Below are 20,337 nucleotides of genomic sequence, written 5' to 3'. Positions count from 1 at the left end.
ATTCAAGTCGTTATCATCGGCTTGATTCTCGACGCAGATCTCAGGAGACTTATCTTCCCCGTATAAGAAGGAGATCTCCTAGTGGTTAGCTTCCAAGGACATCGTGGTAGAGGGTCGAGGCCGACTTCAAAGTCGGATTTGCTGAGGTCCCACCGACCGAATTGAACTGTTATTTGTGGTCAGTTCCCAAGGTCGAGGTTAGTATTCGATGTCGAGGTCGATATCTAAGATCGAGGTTGGTACCTAAGGTTGAGGTAGCAAGACGTCGACCAGAGCTGAACCAGCCGTTGGTGGTCGATCCTCTAGGTGTTTGTAAAGACAGTGCTCGGTCATTGAAGCCAAACTCTTATCCGACCTCCCTTGTGCTTTGTCTTATATCTCATTATGGTTATCTTAGTTAGTTCTTTTTACACGGTAAATGATCTAGGGTCATGGATGGTATGGCCAAAATCTAATGCTGATTGTTGATCCTGATCCTCTAATTCAGTGTTACTCGAATAAACGGTTGAGATAATTAGAGAGAATAGTCAAAATTCAACTAGAAATACGTGGACGGAGACGTCCACTTGGTATGTTTTGGACACTCATAGATCCATTGTCAAGGCCCGTCAGATAGACGTTTCAGATTGTCAAACGATGCTGCTGTTTGAGTCCCCATCGGATGAACTACACATGTACTTTGTAATTTCTTTCGAAAGGATCGGTATTTGCACCCGTTCAATGCATCCCAGGTCCCATAAGCAAGAAGAGGGTCGCTGTATATGATATGGCCGAACGATTCTCTGATTGATCCAGTCATAAGATAGGTCACACGTGTAGGGAGAATGGATGGTTAGAGAAAAGGTACACAACTAATGTACATGCGTGGCCTACCTCATGAGTGAGCTACCAGTTTCTTAAGTTAGGCCGTGTTGCGAAATGACCGTGTAGGATTTTGCACGTGAGTGGCACATGGGCACGTGTGGAGTCCGGCCATGTCCGACACCATGCGGCCCTGACCGTGGCCACACTTTGATGTATATAATGCACATATCCATGCGGTCCATCCACTTTGGACGATTTTTTCAGCTCATCTTAGTACATCGAACCAAAAATAAAGCAGATCCAATTCTCTGGTGGCCAAAATAAAGCAGATCTCAACATAAGAAAAATCTCAGACCACATCACGTGAAACAGCGGTGTTGGACTATTAAAAGCTTCTCGTGTACTACAAATATCAAGCGGATGTTTGGTTTAAAATTTTGCCCCCTCGTCTAAATCTTTTGACCTTATCAAGAGGTTGGATAACGAATAAGTATTGCAGTGGGCCTCGGGGAAGTTTTTATTTTTATGATGGCTGTTCAATCATCATTGTTTCATTTCTAGGATAAATGCTCTAAAGTGAGCTGGAAAAATGATGAACGGCATGGATATATAACACATGCATCAATGCAGGCCCACATCGAGGGGGACACGGCGTGGTGAATCCCTGACTGTGGGTTCCACCGTGATGTAAGTACCTTATATCCACACTGTCCTTCCGTTTTAGCGGCAGTTCATATGAGGCATAATCCAAAAATAAAGCATATCCAAATCTAAGGTAGACCACGCCACAGAAAACAACGGTGATTGAATACCCACCGTTAAAAAATTCTTGTGGGCCACTAGAATGTTTATTTACCCTCCAACCTATTGATAAGGCCACAAAAACCTGGACGAAGGAACTACACAAATGTCAGCTTGATCGAAAACTTTCGCAGCCCACAAGAAATTTTGAATGGTCGATCACTACTGTTTCATGTGGTGTTAGTCCACCTGAGAGTTGGATCTGCTTCATTCTTGAGATCATATCCTAAAATGAGCTGCAAAAATGAATGGACCGCATGGATGTAAGTCACATATATCACGGTGGGCCCCACAGTCAGGAATCCACCAAGATCGGTGGATCCGGGGATCCACCAGAGCCGCGTCCATGTAAACGTTGTAGCCGTTTCCCTTCGCTTTCGTGCATGACCCGCCGTTTGGGTCATGATTCTATATTTAGAAAATCTCAGAAGTATTTTTCAACACGCATTCCTACGCAGGCATCATCATCGCCGGCACTATGGCCCGTTGTGAAATTTTAAGATCTTGCCAATTTTGAACCGTTCACCATCTTACCATTGGAATGTAACATCAAAGAATATTTTGACGTCAACGTTCATTCTACACGTGAGTATTTAAAAATGGAATTGTTTATTACGTTCATTCTACACGTAAGTATTTAAAAACGGAATTGTTTATTATTTTATAATAAATATTTTTTAATATTTTATTTCCTGCGAGGTTTTCCGATAATCTGATGTGAAAAAACGTCCAAATCTGAAAACTTCTCCAGAAAATGTGATTCTGGGAAATCGCGATAGGAGAGATTTATGGCGCCGAAGTTCCTTGTCTTTACACGGAAAATTGGTGCACTCCACCTTGAAAACCGCCAAATCAGGCACTTATAGAGACTTATCCAAGCAAAAATGCTAACGACGCCACGCCTTTACGCGGAAAATTAGTGCAGCCTACCTTGAAGAATTCCAAGTTAAGCCCTTCTGGACTTCCGTCCAACGAAATGCCAAGTACGCCTCACCTTTTCATTCTAGTTGGCAGGATTTTATCATAGCGGGCCATATAGAGTAGAACCTGTTAAGGAAGGACTTCAAGTCCACCTCACGCGTGTGCTTAGACACATGTGGATGACACGTTGTGGTCCCCTTCTCCCTCTCTAACACCCCTGCTCCTCCCTTTCTAGTCGTTTCCTCCTCCCTCTCTTCTCCTTCTCCACTTCTCCTTCGTAATGCAATTAAATTAATATAAATAAAGCTTTCAAGGAGTGGCCTGATGAGGAAGGAGTTCGTGTCTGTCCTCACGCCTCGAGCATGTGCTGAGGCATGTGTGGCTAAAGCCGTGTGGGAGAGGTGGTGGTATCTTTATCCCTTCCTTACTCCACTCCTTTTCCTTCTTCGTCGCTAACTCGTTTACGTCTCCTTCTCTACTTGGTCTCCTTCTCTAACTCCTCTTCACTTGTCACACCTCTTCACCGAGAACTCGAATTCACTCGATTCAGTTGCTAAATATAGCGTGTGACTCAATGGAGAGGAGATCGTTGTATTACACACAAATATATATTCCTCACAATATGCAAAATCATTCATCATCAAACATAAATAAATAACGCCAACATCCATTTTGCTAGTCTCCCACCACAACATAGATAATCATTCAAATAAAATGAGATAAAAATCTTTATTCCTACAAGTGATCTCTAAAAGCATGCATCTCGAAGTCATCACTCCACTCGCGGAGACTCTGGACTGCCCTGGATGGTTTTTTAATCATCAGAATTGAGTTAACAACCCAACTAGTAGTTGTACGGATGAGTTCATAGTACACACTTCATATGCAAATATTTTACTATACTACACTATCATATAGTAGTTTATAAAATGAATAATCAGGACCATGGCTGTGCACAGCATCCAGCTTACCAACACCCATTCAAACCAAGACTAACACAAGTACATCACATGTAGGAGCATACACGCTTCCTGCACAAGGCTGACTTGCAGTTTCTCAGGTACGACATGTGACCATATAATCTAGCAATGAATGGCTTACTTTAAAGGTAGCCAAACTTCTTCCCAAACCTTGACCATAGTCTAAGGAGAAGGCTCTATTGGTACCAACTTGGTTTCTAACGGGAACTCTGCCAAAGAATTTAAGGGATATTCACTCCCCGAGTTGTCTGGTGTTCTCATATAATTACATCAATTATTAATTCATAAAGCAATTGTATATTTAATAGATATCAAAAAGTTATTCACAATAAGCCAAAGTACACATGAAATGCTATGAGATTCATGTAGGGAAAATCCATCTGTGTAACTGACTACTTACCCAAAGTGTCCTAATTGTTCATTTTGACAATTTCTCTAATTCCTATAAGCTAGATCTAAGATCAACCTGGGGATCATGGTGAGCATGGCTAGATCAAGAACCATTTATGTTGTAAATTACAAACTATCACTACTAGAAAAATGGGCAAAGGCTACGGATAAAAGCCATAGCTAAAGGGCCATAGCTACGGTTAAAGTTCGTAGCACGACCGTAGCCATTGGTGCCGTAACCATAGGTCTTACAGCTATGGCTACGGATTTAATCCGTAGCTATAGAGACAAAAGGTATGGATTAAATCCGTAGCAATACCTTCTGTAACTTAAAGTATACATAGCTATGGATTATATCTGTAGCTTAAAGTAGAACGAGGACCGTAGCAATAGGCTAAAATTAGAAATAGTTACCGTTTAATAGTCGTAGCTAATGCCTATTTTTATTTAAATAAAATATAATAATGGCATCTCTTTCCATTGTACATGCCCTGGTAGATCATTCATTCATTCATTCAAATATAATCATTCATTTTAATCAAACTTCACGGCTAAATCATTCATTCATTCAATCAAACACAATCATTCATTCATTCAATTAAATACAATCATTCATTTTAATCCACTCACAAAATTGTACAATACCAACATAATAGTTATATGTCTATTTAAAGTTTTCATTGACAGCAAGATTTAACGCCTTCTCGCAGCCAAATAGCTTGTCAACAATCGCAAGCGAGAACTCCATGGATGTGCCTCTACTGGTTATTAATTTGCCATCAACTAACACCCTATTCTCAGCTTCGCTTTGATCTAAAAGCTTACTGCACATGGCTGAAAATAAATTTCATCATACAAACAACGTAATCATATGAAAAAGCTATGCCTGAAGAATTAAATTATAGAGAAAGACAACAAGGAGATGACATAAAAAAGAAAGATAATACTTGGGAGCATACACTGATCTTCTCATTTCTGAACAAGTAAAATCTGCAACAGCCAAAGACAAAATAAACATTCAGCTATTCAAAATACCAACTAATATAGGTATAGCAATACCAACTAAATTTGCAAAAATAGACATAGCTGTAGAGTTTAGATATATACATACGTCCTTCCCCTCAAACTTCTCATCAATGATCTCAGCAAGTTTCCTTCCAACTTTATTGAGGAATGGGGTTAATACCATTGACAACACAACAATGATTATAAGCAGCTTGTTCAGCTCAAGTGGCAGTACTCCAAGCCTGCTCACAGAAGAGAATCATGACACAACATATTTGGAAATGATTAATAATCCGGTACACTGTCATGGAGATATATAGTGACTGACTTGTTTGCTAGTAAAAATACTACAAAACCAAACCTGCCTCCTTGTGATAGAAGTAGTCCAATTCGTACACTTTCTTGAAATGTTAATCCAACACAGGGACCTATCACAGTTATTATAAGTGTCTTGGTGACAATTAGACCTGCCAAGAGCGAAAGTACATTTGGCCATTCTCGGAGAAGGAGCTACATAGCAAAGAGCATAAGTTGTATAGAGAAAGCCTTGGGAGCAAATCGTAGCAAAATTTCTTCTACACATAAAAAGCACTTGATGCTAAGCTTGTTATGCTACAAAATGAAAAATTCATTGTTCTTCTATAGAGGTCGATGAATAATCATCTTTAAAAAAAAAAAAGAAAGATAGGATATAAAAGATGTAGAAACTTAAATGACTGCAACGCGGCTTAACTTCCCACAACCATTTTAGAAAATTCAAACTAGATAAAGATCACAGAAATGCGGATCTCAAGATTAGAGATGAATTTTGGTGATATTAGAATCGACATTAAACTAATATCTAAGGAAGATGCAAAATTGTGCAATATATAAAACCAAAAAAGAAAAACAAAACAAAAAAAAAAAAAGCACAAGAAATCCCATATACATTTACCAACAAACCTTCATAAAACCCAAAAGGAACAAGCATATTGTAGCAGGTAAATAAAAATACCAGCTATGGTAGTAAGGATTGAAAGTGGTCCTATATGGTGATGTTATAACATCTGAGCTACGCATCAATGTGCCAAGTGAGAAAAATTTTCAGGCCAATACTATCATCAGGTAGGCAACACCATAGGGAAGAGTGAGGAGGGACACCAACCATTGATAAGCCCATGATTCAGCATAGGCCCACCAACGTTTGTGTATTTCATTCAGCCCGTGCATCAGGTGTGCCCCACCCACAGCTCTAGAAAATGGGATCTATAGTGGAGGTTTTCTAGCCTCACATTCAGCTTTAGACAGCAAGTGTGGGACATTTGAGCCATGCAAAAGGTGAGCCCCACTGTACAACTGATCTGGAGCAAAATTCAGATGGAATCCACTCATCAGGCAGGCCACCTTAACAACAGAAGATGGTTGAAGGAAAAAAAAAACTTGCCAATGGTCCAAATTCAAAGTACAAATGCTGGGCACCTGATAAGTGAAAATACAAAGATAAGCAAACAGGGTTACTACAACAGAGAGAAGATTATGCTGCACTCATTTGGCAGAGAATTTGGAAGGCGAGCAAAGGAATTTTATTTACCCACCCAAAGAGAACCCGCCTTGTTTTGTACCAGGCCAACATCAGTGGAGCTCACCTAATAGGATGTTCCACACATGTACCATGTGAAGTGCATGTGAAAGCTAGCAGGAGGGTGGAGTTGTCATCTTCTCACATTTCACTCTTAAATTTGGCGGACAAGAAGCCATGGAGGAGATACGGTCCGTTCATCTAGAGGGTCCAAGCATGAACGGGCCATGGAGTGAAAGTCACATCTAATAAGACAACCATAGCCACCTGATGATTATAGTACAAATGAACATGATGAGAAATTTTCAATAGTCCAAATTCATCTAGCTGACCCCAATTAATTGGGATAAGGCTTAGATGATGAAGATGATGATAGCACAAAGTTTGAGAAGTGGCCAAAGAACTTGGGAAGTGAGTGTACCTAACTTGTGATTTGGGATATTCTGTGTATGGTGCAATGTGTAATATAGTAGCACTTTGATGATTTGGGAAAATATGCCCAACTTGGAATCACTTTTTCTTCTTCACCAAATATCAGTAAAGCTCTTTTTTTATAGTAAAGTTCTTTTCTAATTTTCTAATTGATCAACCAAAAGGAGCCCAACAAGCATATGTATAATCAGTAACATTTTGGCACCTACTGTTGTTGATCCTCATGGCACTTGGCATGACTGCAAGCTTGATATAAAACAGAATTTCTAGATAAAGAACATTTTGGCACCTGGTGTTGCTGATCCTCATGGCACTTGGCATGACTGCAAGCTTGATATAAAACGGAATTTCTAGATAAAGAACATTTTGGCACTTGGTGTTGCTGATCCTCATGGCACTTGGCATGACTGCAAGCTTGAGATAAAGCAGAATTTCTAGATACAGAACATTTTGGCACCTGCTGTTTCTAATCCTCATGGCACTAGGCATGACTGCAAGCGTGATATAAAGTAGTGTTTTTCCAGTCAACTTGAAACAATGAAAAGGTCTACTCTATACACTTTAAGGAATTGCTATCTAACTGTGAATGCTTCCATACATGGGCAAATTTTCAACTAATTAAGAAGATTTTTTTAACTAATTTTTGATGCAAAAATGGGATTTGAAATCGTAGCATTTGCAAAATGATGCAAAAATGAATCATGGTCTAAAGAACAAGAAATGAACCATGTTGTTCTCTTTCTTCATGGGAGGTAGACTTCTTTAGATGCAATTTTATTGTTGATTGTCTTTTCCTTTTGACACCCTAATTAAATTCAAAACCACAATTTTTGAAATTATAACAACTAAAGTTCAATAGAGTGGAAATAATGGAAACTGAAATTAACTTCCCTATCATTGGTACAAAGAGATGAGCTCCAAACTTCAGTTACTTCGGAAATTAACTTTGGACTACCACCATGATGTTTTTTTAGCCATCCAATCTGTTCATAAGGTCACACAAACCATGATGAAGGGAAAACACAAATATCAGCTTGATCCAAAACTTTGGCGGCCCCAAGATCTAATAAGTACAATTACAAACTACTCTAATCAAATAGCAATAAAGAATAGCAAAAGTTACTAAAAAAATATCCACATCAAATTCAAATAAGAGAGTAATAAACAAAGTTGAATAAAGAAGAAAATGATGAGAAAAGTTAAGAAGCAGCACTTTATGTTATTTGTTTATTTAAACAAAAAAAAAAAGGACGAGACTTGTCTACACACACACACACACACACACACACACACACACACAACACATTTGCATTGAATTAATATGGTGACCTAAACAAAAAACAAAAAATCCAACATTTTTAGACCAAATGCATATAAAACCAAAATTAATCCCATCTAGAAAATGAATAAAAATGAGAAAGCAACATATCAAATGCTACAAAATTTACAAAATTACCACCAAACCCATCTCTAAGAAAAAATCATTTCAAACTCACCAACATGGATGTAGCCATGCTCATTGTGAATAAAATGTTCATAACATCATGGACTACTATGCTTTCCATTATATTAAATTTACCACAGACAACCTCGCAACAGTTTCATCTTCTCATTACCAGAAAATCATTTAGTAGAAATTAAAAAAAGCACATATAAGCCAACTTCAAGTCTATATTAAGGCTGTATTTGAACGGGTTTTGGGAGGATAGGTAGATTGTTCAGCAACCTTTACAACTTATCAGTTCAGAAAGATTAATAGCTATGAGACAGTCAGTAACTAAATTGTTTGGACTCCTATTTCAAAAGAAACATGATAGGTTATGAGAAGGAGCTCATTACTTTGTTGAGGGTTAGATCTCTCAAGACAGGATAAAATGATATAGAAATGGTTGTCTTTTGGGAATTTTTCATAAAATCCATCTATGGGAAATTAGACGGAAGGGGATACCCTGCATTAAAATGGCATCATGTTTGGAAATGCAAGGAAAACAGATTCGGCAATAAAGAGGACTATTCCTTTTCCGTCAAAGGGAACCAAAATCGCAATTCCACTTGTTAATGTGAATGCGATAGAAATTTCTAGATGAAATCAATTCCATCGGACTGCGATTTCAAGACTCCCAAACACATACAATATTGGTGCAGCCAAACGAGCATTAAAAAATAAAAATAAATAAAAAAAGAGGGCAAAACAAATAAATAGAAGAAATTAAACAGGTTGCATCATACTCATAGTCATATCCATCATGTCATATGCAATATGGGTATGCTAGTGGACTTGAAGAATCTAGGGTATTTGTTAATTGTTATTTCTTGTTGAGGGTCGAATGTTGCATATCAGACCCCGATTACTGCCTGATTTTACGTACACAATAATGCCTAATATTATAATTTAATCGTATTTTTGTTGCAGGATGTAATAAGGAGCTTTGATTGAAAAAGAGTATTAAAAGCATGCATTTAACGCTCCAAAGTCACCAGAGCAAGGAATGGACTCCAGGGGACCGAGATCGATGGATATACACGCCAGAGATCCGAGAAAAATGAGAAACTGAAGCTTAAGTGGCCTGAAAGTTAGTTAGAATGCAAGATCACAGGGTTTCCACCATCCACTCGGCTCGAAACTTCATACATGGCCTGAGGACCATAAATTAACCGTACACGTCAAATTTCAGCCATTAGATCCTCGTGAAAGTGGCCTAATAGAGAGATCAGAGGATAATAACCATTAAGAAAGCATCTTGGACATCCTTGGGAGATCTGGACCCAAACTGAACTGATGGAAAGAGCACGAAAAACGGTGGATATTTGCCAAATTTCACTTCTTTTGGATGGTGCAGTAGGGAGGAACGAACGACGGACGTTTCTAGAAGGTAGAGTGACAATTCTGTAAATATAACAAAATCTATATGCATGCATGAACGTAACTTAGAAGAGGCTTGGTTCAACGATGGGTAGTGACCCATCACATGTGGATTGTGTGGCCCACCTAGTGTTCAGATCTACTTCATACTTTGACTTATGGGCTTACATGTAACTAAGAAGAGGATGAATGGGGTAGATCTCCAAGAATGCCATCATAAGTGGGCCCCACCCATTTTTTGTACAAAACATGTAAATAGTGCAAAAACGTCCAGTGACGGATGTGCTTGTGATTGGGTTTTGACAGTGAGCCCTATCCATCATCCTTTTTCATGAGCTGGACCATCCAATGTGTCCTAGAGGGGTGGCTTGACCCTCTCCTAGGTGGAGGAATTATAGAAGATAGCGTGAAGCGGATTTCAACCATTCAAACGGAGGACGGACGGTAAAATAGAAAATTAAGTGGGCCACGTCAGAAGAAATTCAAAACTATCCATCTCCGAACGGTTTTTCGAGGAGAAACTGATGTATGGGGTGGATTTCTCTGGAAAGTCCGACCATGGGCCCCACCAAATTATCAACGCAAGAATTCTATTCCTGTCACGAATCGGACTATGAAGAAAGGATGGTTCCAACTTAGTAGCGTGCGTGAGGAGTTTTGGCTCTCTCTGAACAGACGTCCTCTTGGCTTATAAAGAAAGAAAAAGAGAAAAGAGAAGGGGGCCGTGGGGAGAGGAGCTTGGCTGGATGTCAGGAGGGCTCAGTTTTGGAGGAAAAACATGAGGAGCAAGAGTTTGGCAGGGTGGTGGCTGTGGAGCAGTGAAGAGAGAGCGCTGGAGTAGAGGCCGACCGGGTTCTTCCTTTTCCTTTCTTCTTCTTCTTTTTACTTGGAGTTTAGCCTAATCATGCCCGTGATCGGATAATCCTCTTAGCTAGGGCTAAGAGGTAAAGCTTGTATTGAGATGGGAGATTCTATTTATTGATTTAATTATTAAACTTGATTGTGGTTTAATTATTAAGGGATGTTTGTAGTTTTTAATGATCTATTGTGACTGAAATTACAATGGGTTTGAGATAGCTTTGAGCATGTTCCTTTCCTTTTATGTTTATGACGTCAGGAAGCCCTGTTTTTCACCATCGTCTCATGGGCATAGTCGGATGACGGTACCCTTCCTAATTTTCATGCACTATTGATTAGTTGGTAATTAGTTTAATCCTGTTGTTTGCTTTGTCTCCTGGGCATGGTTAGATGATAGAATCCATTATAATTCATATACCTTTCATCTCTTGAAAACCAGATCAAGTAAGTTCAGTTTATAATTCTTGATGTAGGCATAAGATCTCCCTGATCTCTACAAGTGGATCCTCTGAATCCCTAGTTTCCTTCCTCTGAATTTTCTTAAGTTTTTGATAATTATTCCACAATTATTCCCTAAATTTTATTTGGTTTAGATCACATCTTAGTTTAGTTCTAGTTCTACTTGGTTTCAGATCACGTACAAGTTTCAGTCCCTGTGGATTCGACCTCGATCTTATCGAGTTTATTACTACATCACAACCCTATACTTGGGGAGTGAACATTTCTCTACCCCTATGGTTTTTTATTTTTTTATTTTTTATTGGGTGAATCAGATTTTGATGCCCTATAGTTGATACTTCTTGATTCATCCTCTTTACCGGTTAGTTGTAAATCAACATTTTCTCTCTTTAGAAGCATATTAGAGTTTGTTGAGGAGAGTTTAGTTGTTGTTTTGAATAAGAAAAGTTAGAAGGCAGTTATAAACAGAATTTGGTTTATTTTCTGCAACTTTTTAATTCAGATCCTGTATTTTTCTTGTATGAGGTTTTGACCTACACCAATGTTGCAAGTGAGGTTTAAAATCAGTGTATTGGGTATCATATTGTTCACCATCACCTTTTAACTGAATTAGAAGACTTTCACTTATTGAAGCCTGGATTGTTTGCATGTGGATTTCCAATTGTCTAGAATAGTCAAAGTTCACCACTATTAGCATGTACTGCATGGGGCATGATAACATCTATAGGTGATATTCAGTCTTGGCTATATCTGCAGTAGGACCAGAAATTTAAACGGTTGGATTGAAATATGCGCGTACATGAGCAGATTTATCAAACTCAAGCAAAGTACCATACAATTCATGAAGGGAAGATAGTAAGACAGTGATAACAAACAGTAAAATTCATATGTAAGAAGAAACTTGAAGAACCAAAGAGACTGAGCACAACACTAGCAAGCAGCAAACCTTCAGCGTTATACTAGAGTCAACAGAATTATCCCATCTCCAATACTCCTACCATGAAAAAAACAAAGCTACAAAAACTCCATTCTAATTAATGTGTGTTGCTACGAGCCATATTTATGGAGGTGACTACACAGTTTCCTTTTTTCTTCACAAAACTACACTTTCCAGGGGCAACAAATAAAGCCTTCTAATACAGCTGGACTTTCTAAGATACCATAGTAATCAAATAAGGAAATATTCATAATAGAGTTTCTAAAATAAAATCATGCATATAAAAACTACTTAGATAGGAATTCTTGCCACATGTTATTAAGTGGACCCCATTTGGTCATTTTCTTGTGCATACATATGAAACATGGGTTTCTAGGTGAGGTGCGGTTGCATCACACACCATTCCACTGTTTTTGGGGTAACACAGAAAAATGGAAAGTGCATTAACCGGTCTCCTTTCCTTCCCAAAATCAATATTCAAAACGGTTCAACCAGGGAATTATTCAAATAAATGTTTGGAATCCTTCTATACATTTGCACCTAATTGAATATGAAATTAAAAAAAAAGAAAAAAAAGGAAACAGAACAACAGTCAGAATTCAAACCTCTTCTGAGAAATGAACTCCAACGCATGCAAAACCAAAGAACATAGATATTCCACTTTTCGACTATACACCTGAATCGAACCTTGAATAAGCAGAGCAACTAGAAAACAGGAAAATGAAAATTTTCAAAAGAACCCCCTTGACGGAATGAGAAATCATGGAAAAAGTAATGAGAACAAAGGGAATCCAAATAAGAACGGGACCTTCAGCAAAATTCATGGAGGGGTGGCCGCCTTCAACTTCAGCCATGATTTCTCTGGAACAGATCTTGAGAAGATAGTCTTCGAGGTTCTTGGCGAGATCAACAGCCCAGTTCGATTTAGGGTCGCGATTGGGCTACAGGATGCGGAAACTAGTGCCGCTGGCGCTGCCATGCTCTTCTTTTTCTGTCATCTTTGGTGGGACGACTGCCGATGTGATTCCATGGACTGTTAGTTGAATGCCATTTTTGAAAGAAACCCTGGATATGGAATGGAGTGGGAGAAACAAGAGAGCTAGAATTGGGCAATCAAGGTTTTGAAAATGGAACCCTAGAAAAATGCGGAAGAGAGACAGGGAGATATGGCTGAAATGGGGCTGGAAGGGAGAGATAGAGAGAGAGAGAGAGAGAGAGAGAGAGAGAGAGAGAGGAGGCGCGGGAGATCGAGAGTGAGAGCGAAAGGGATGGACGTGAGAGGGAATGGGGTTTTTCCCCAAGGATGGGATGGAAAGAATAAAACATTTCATAAGAGGGGGAAAAAGAAAAAGGAGAGCGCGATTTCTATATTTTGTACCTGCTACGGCTCTGCTACGGTCGAAAACCATAGCTAAAAGCCCCTTAGCCGTAGCTATTGTGTCATCCATCGTAGCCCCTCCGCATTCACGTCTGGCGAGATCGTGATGAACGGATTTTTCAAGGGCTTTGTGGGGTCCATCTTGATGCATGTGATATATCCACTCCGTCCATTAATTTTTTAATTTTTTTATAGAAAATGACCCCAGCATATAGGAAAATCAAAGGTCCAATTGAACCACACCATTAATCAATGGTAAGTATTAATCTCCACTGTTTCCTAACGTGTGGTCCACTTGAGCATTCAATCTACTTCCATTTTTGGGATCTTGCCCTAACATTCTCTTTCAAAATGGATAGACGTGTTAGATAGAGAACACAAATTTTAATGGGCCTCGTAGAGTCCCTTATAGGGCTATCCCATGTTGGATGAACGTGTGAAGGTGGTAGGTTTTAGCTACGGTTTAGGCTTTTTTAGCTACGGTTTTAAGCCGTAGCAATATAGCTACGGTTTATATCCGTATCTAAAAGCTAGCATGGTCCGTAGCCTTTGGTCATTTTTTTGGTAGTGAGCTAGCTTTAGATACCAAGATCCACTGTTAAATCCTAGTCTGGGCAATGGGGCCCACTTTGGTATACATTTTAGAGTGGTGGGATCCACATTTTATCACTTGATTATTATCAGATCTTGAATCTGACGGGTTTTTAGCTAACTTTATGTTTAAATATTTACTTTAGTTTTTAGATCGAAGTTTTAAGGTGGGACCCACTGAAATCAGGATTTCTAATTCAAATGGGGCCCTGCCCAAAACACAAGATTAATCACAAATTATAATTATCTCCATTTAAGATTATTTCTTAGATTTATGTAATTAGGGTCACAATCATATGGTGGGGCCAATCTGAGGTGGACATGATTATATATGGTAGGGTCCACCCAAAGGAATGATCCATCAACACATCTATTTTCTTCTAGCTCAGATTTAATTGATTTGATAGATTGTAGTTTCATTTCCTTTCCAAGTGGAGCCTATAAATCTCAATCAAAATTAATCTATACCACTAATATTTTTTCTATTATGGGATTTATCAAAGGTTTCAAGAATAAAATAAGAAAGTTCCATAACATATGAGATTTTATTCTTGGTATACATGTATTTGTTAGTGCACTGATTTGTGTACCTTGTTTTTTAATTGTGTAAGTCGTTCTCTTAGGGATTTGGTTAAGCTATTGGAAACAAAAGACCAAAGACATAAGTAGAGGTGGAGCATCAAGGAGCAAAGAATAGGTATACACTACCAAAAAAATGACCAAAGGTTATGGACTATGCTAGCTTTTAGCTACGGATATAAACTGTAGCTATATTACTATGGCTTAAAATCGTAGCTAAAAAAGCCTAAACCGTACCTAAAAGCTACCACCTTCACACGTTCATCCAACATGGGATAGCTCCATAAGGGACTCTACGAGGCCCATGAAAATTTGTGTGCTCCATCTAATACGTCTATCCGTTTTGAAAGGGAATGTTAGGGCAGGAGCCCAAAAAAGTAAGTAGATTGAACGCTCAAGTGGACCACACGTTAGGAAACAGTGGAGATTAATACCTACCATTGATTGATAGTGTGGTTCAATTGGACCTTTGATTTGCCTAGATGTTGGGGTCATTCCCTATAAAACAAATTACAAAATTAATGGACGAAGTGGATATATCAAATGCATCAAGATGGATCCCACAAAGCCCTTGAAAAATCCATCCATCAAGATCCCACCAGACGTGTGAACGCAGAGGGGCTACGACGGACGATATAATGGCTATAGCCCAAGGGGCTTTTAGCTACGGTTTAAGACCGTAGCAGGTATAAAATGCGGAAATCGCGCTCCTTTTTCTTTTCCCCCTCTCTCGAAATGTTTCATTCTTTCCTTCCCCTCCTTGGGGAAAACCCCCATTCCCTCTCACGTCCGTCCCTTTCTCTCTCACTCTCTATCTCTCATACCTCTTTTCTCTCTCTCTCTCTCTCTCTCTCTCTCTCTCTCTCTTTCTCTCTCTCGATCCATCGCACCACTGTTCCCGTCCCTTTCTCTCTCTCTCTCTTGATCTCCTGCGCCCCTTTTCTCTCTCTCGATCTCCCGCACCATTGTTCCAAACATAAAAATCATCATCAGCGCATTCGTTAGATTGCATCATCAGAGAGGATTTTGGTATGCTGCAACCTATTTAATTTCTTCTATTTATTTGTTTTGCCCTCTTTTTTTTTTTAATACCCATTTCGCTGCACCAATATTGTATGTGTTTGGGAGTCTTGAAATCGAGAATGTGTTTGGGAGTCTCGAAATCGCAGTCCAGTGGAATTGATTTCATCCAGAAATTGCTATCGCATTCACATCAACAAATGGAATTGCAATTTTGGTTCCCTTTGACAGAAAAGGAATAGTCCTCTTTATTGCCGAATCTGCTTTCCTTGCATTTCCAAACATGATGCCTTTTTAATGCGGGGTATCCCCTTCTGTCCAATTTCCCATAGATGGATTTTATGAAAAATTCCCAGAAGGTAACCATTTCTATATCATTTTGTCTTGTCGTCAACAAAGTAATGAGCTCCTTCTCATAACCTATCATGTTTCTTTTGAAATAGGAGTCCAAACAATTTGGTTACTAACTGTCTCATAGCTGTTAATCTTTCTAAACTTATAAGTTGTAAAGGCTGCTAAACAATCTACATATCCTCCCATAACCTGTTCAAATGCAACCTTAATATAGACTTCAAGTTGGCTTATATGTGCTTTTTTAATTTCTACTAAATAATTTTCTGGTAATGAGAAGATGAAATTGTTGGGAGGTTGTCTGTGGTAAATCACACACCTAATGTAATTTAATATAATGGAAAGCATAGGAGTCCATGATGTTATGAACATTTTATTCACAATGAGCATGGCTACATCCATGTTGGTGAGTTTGAAATGATTTTTTTCTTAGAGATGGGTTTGGTGGTAATTTTATAAATTTTGCAGCATTTAATTTGTTGCTTTTACATTTTTATTCATTTTTTAGATGGGATTAATTTTGGTTTTATATGCATTTGGTCTAAAAATGTTGGATTTTTTATTTTTTATTTAGGTCATGATATTAATCGTTAGCTGTAATTTGAGCGTACACTAGCATGCTAAACTCAGTCTCATCCTTTTTTTTTTTGTTTAAATAAACAAATAAGCTAAAGTGCTGCTTCTTAACTTTTCTCATCATTTTCTTCTTTATTCAACTTTGTTTATTACTTTCTTATTTGAATTTGATGTGGATATTTTTTTAGTAACTTTTGCTATTCTTTATTGCTGTTTGATTAGAGTAGTTTATAATTGTACTTATTAGACCTTGGGGCTGCCAAAGTTTTGGATCAAGCTGATATTTGTGTTTTCCCTTCATCTTGGTTTGTGTGACCTTATGAATAGATTGGATGGCTAAAAAAACATCATGGTGGTAGTCAGAAGTTAATTTCCAAAGCAACTGAAGTTTGGAGCTCATCTCTTTGTACCAATGATAGGGAAGTTAATTTCAGTTTCCATTATTTCCACTCTATTGAACTTTAGTTGTTAAAATTTCAAAAATTGTAGTTTTGAATTTAATTAGGGTGTCGGAAGGAAAAGACAATCAACAATAAAACAACATTTAAAGAAGTCTACCTCCCATGAAGAAAGAGAACAACATGGTTCATTTCTTGTTCTTTAGACCATGATTCATTTTTGCATCATTTTGTAAATGCTACAATTTCAAATCCCATTTTTTGCATCAAAAATGAGGGAAAAATATCTTCTTAATTAGTTGAAAAATTGCCCATGTATGGAAGCATTCACAATTAGATTGCAATTCCTTAAAGTGTATAGAGTAGCCCTTTCATTGTTTCAAGTTGACTGGAAAAACACTGCTTTATATCAAGCTTGCAGTCATGCCAAGTGCCATGACGATGAGCAACAGCATGTGCCAAAATGTTCTTTATCTAGAAATTCTGCTTTATCTAAAGCTTGTAGCCATGCCAAGAGCCATGAGGATCAGCAACACCAGGTGCCAAAATGTTCTTCATCTAGAAATTCTGTTTTATATCAAGCTTGCAGTCATGCCAAGTGCCATGAGGATCAGCAACACCAGGTGCCAAAATGTTACTGATTATACATATGCTTGTTGGGCTCCTTTTGGTTGATCAATTAGAAAATTAGAAAAGAACTTTACTATAAAAAAAGAGCTTTACTGATATTTGGTGAAGAAGAAATAACAATTCCAAGTTGGGCATATTGTCCAAAATCATCAAAGTGTTACAATATTACACATTGCACCATATGCAGAATATCCCAAATCACAAGTCAGGTACACTCACTTCCCAAGTTCTTTGGCCACTTCTCAAACTTTGTGCTATCATCATCATCATCATCCAAACCTTATCCCAATTAATTGGGGTCAGCTAGATGAATCTTGTTCTGTCATGCCACCCTACGGGCCATACCTTCACTTAGACTGATTATACCCCAAACACTTTGTGATATAAGTTTTAAATTAATATTAGCATAAATATATATAGCTGAATAATAAAAATCCCTGCAAGCAAAGGAAAAGGTGAATTATGCTTGTCTTGATGAACTGAGACAGAACCTTTGCATTGCTCATTTCACTAAGAAAAAAGAAGATAAATTTCTTTCAATTATTTGGAAATTGATGGTATGGGTCGACCGCTTCTAAGGAACTGTTGGTAGCTGCAAAAGTTCTACAATTGGTGATTGTATTTCAATTTTCTCAACCTTTTTGTGGAGGAGTTTATTTAGTATGACGATTTATTTGTAGGTGATATCGCTTCCAAGGAGAAAATATGAAGAAGATGTTTATATCAATAACCACACAACTGTTTGGGGTTCATGGTGGAAGGATCATCCATGGGGCTACAAATGCTGTAAGAAAATTATCTGGAACAGGTAATGTACAGTCTTTGCTGGAATTGAGGCCGTTAAAACTACTACTGATCTCATGAAGGCTAATTTGTTAATTCTGGAGGATGTTGCAATAATTCGGACATTTGATTATTTTCTTTATGTGGATGCGGTATCTAGTGGCAGTCTCATGGATGATGCAATGATACTATCTTATGGACATTCTTTTGGAAGTGGTGGACTGCAGCATGTTCTGAGAATGGTTGACTAGAGGATGTGCTCATAGAACTGATCACCAACAGTCGGCTACATGATATACACGTAGAATTGATCACCTATAGAAAAATGCATGCTCGCTTGGCATAAGGTGGCAATGGGCCGTACTAGGGCCATGGCCAGGCTGGAGTTGGCCTTTAGCTCTACAGGGCTGACATAGACGAAGGCATAGACAAGTAAGAAAAAGAGTTAAACAACTAAAGGTTTGGAATAGTCCCATCTATGATTTTTATTTATTTATATTGGATATCCTCCATCCTTTCTGAAAACCATCATATAAATGGTTCAGATCATTGAAACATTACATCAGTGAGTTTTGTTTATTGAATTTGGACTGTTGAAAATTTCTCATCGTGTTCATTTGTATTGCAATCATCAAGTGGTTATGGTTGTCATATTAGGTGTGACTTTCACTCCATAGCCCGTTCATGCTTGGACCCTTTGGATGAACGGAACGCATCTCCTCCATAGCTTCTTGTCTGCCAAATTTAAGATTGAAATGTGAGAAGATGACAACTCCCCCCTCCTGCTAGCATTCACATGCACTTCACATGGTACATGTGTGGAACATCTTATTAGGTGGGCTCCACTGATGTTGGCCTGGTACAAAACGAGGCGGGTTCTCTTTGGGTGGGTAAATAAAATTCCTCTGCTCGCCTTCTAAATTCTCTGCCAAATGAGTGCAGCATAATCTTCTCTCTACTGCAGTAACCCTATTTGCTTATCTTTGTATTTTCACTTATCAGGTGCCCAACATGTGTACTTTGAATTTGGACCATTGGTAAGTTTTTTTTTCTTTTTTTCCTTTAACCATCTTCTATTGTTAAGGTGGCCTGCCTGATGAGTGGATTCCATCTAAATTTTGCTCCAGGTCAGCTGTACAGTGGGGCTCACCTTTTGCATGGCTCAAATGTCCCACACTTGCTATCTAAAGCTGCATGTGAGGCTAGAAAACCTCTAGTATAGATCCCATTTTCTAGAGCTGTGGGTGAGGTGCACCTAATGCACGAGCTGAATGAAATCCACAAACCTTGGTGGGCCTGTGCTGAATCATGGGCTTATCAATGGTTGGTGTCCCTCCTCACTCTTCCCTATGGTGTTACCCACCTGATATTATTGGCCTGAAAATTTTTCTCATGTGGCACATGTGATGCGTAGCTCAGATGTTATAACATCACCATATAGGACCATTTTCAATCCTTACTGCCATAGCTGGTATTTTTATTTACCTGCTACAATATGCTTGTTCCTTTTGGGTTTATGAAGGTTTGTTGGTAAATGTATATGGGATTTCTTGTGCTTTTTTTTTCTTTTTTTCTTTTTTGGTTTTATATATTGCACAATTTTGCATCTTCCTTAGATATTAGTTTAATGTCGATTCTAATATCACCAAAATTCATCTCCAATCTTGAGATCCGCATTTCTGTGATCTTTTATCTAGTTTGAATTTTCTAAAATGGTTGTGGGAAGTTAAGTTGCGTTACAGTCAACTAAGTTTCTACATTTTTTACATCCTGCCTTAAATTTTTTTTTTTTAAAAAGATGATTATTCATCGACCTCTATAGAAGAACAATGAATTTTTCATTTTATAGCATAATGAGCATAACATCAAGTGCTTTTTTTGTGTAGAAGAAATTTTGGTACAATTTGCTCCCAAGGCTTTCTCTATACAACTTATGCTCTTTGCTATGCAGCTCCTTCTCCGAGAATCGCCAAATGTACTTTCGCTCTTGGCAGGTCTAATGGTCACCAAGACACTTATAATA

The 20,337-nt window shown here is 38.3% G+C and overlaps 1 long non-coding RNA gene across 1 annotated transcript; it reads right to left on the bottom strand.

Moving 5' to 3' along the window:
* Positions 1 to 7,444: 7,444 nt before the first annotated feature.
* On the bottom strand, positions 7,445 to 13,318 carry LOC131244568 (uncharacterized). Its single transcript, XR_009170394.1, has 3 exons — positions 12,817 to 13,318; positions 12,614 to 12,713; positions 7,445 to 7,874 (listed from the first exon to the last, which is right to left on the bottom strand). It is a non-coding gene; the product is annotated as an uncharacterized LOC131244568 (long non-coding RNA).
* Between the last annotated feature and the right edge of the window lie 7,019 nt (positions 13,319 to 20,337).

This window comes from Magnolia sinica, chromosome 4, assembly GCF_029962835.1.
Source record: "Magnolia sinica isolate HGM2019 chromosome 4, MsV1, whole genome shotgun sequence".
In the NCBI taxonomy this organism is placed as follows: domain Eukaryota; kingdom Viridiplantae; phylum Streptophyta; class Magnoliopsida; order Magnoliales; family Magnoliaceae; genus Magnolia; species Magnolia sinica.
This window is presented reverse-complemented; position numbering and strand designations above follow the sequence as displayed.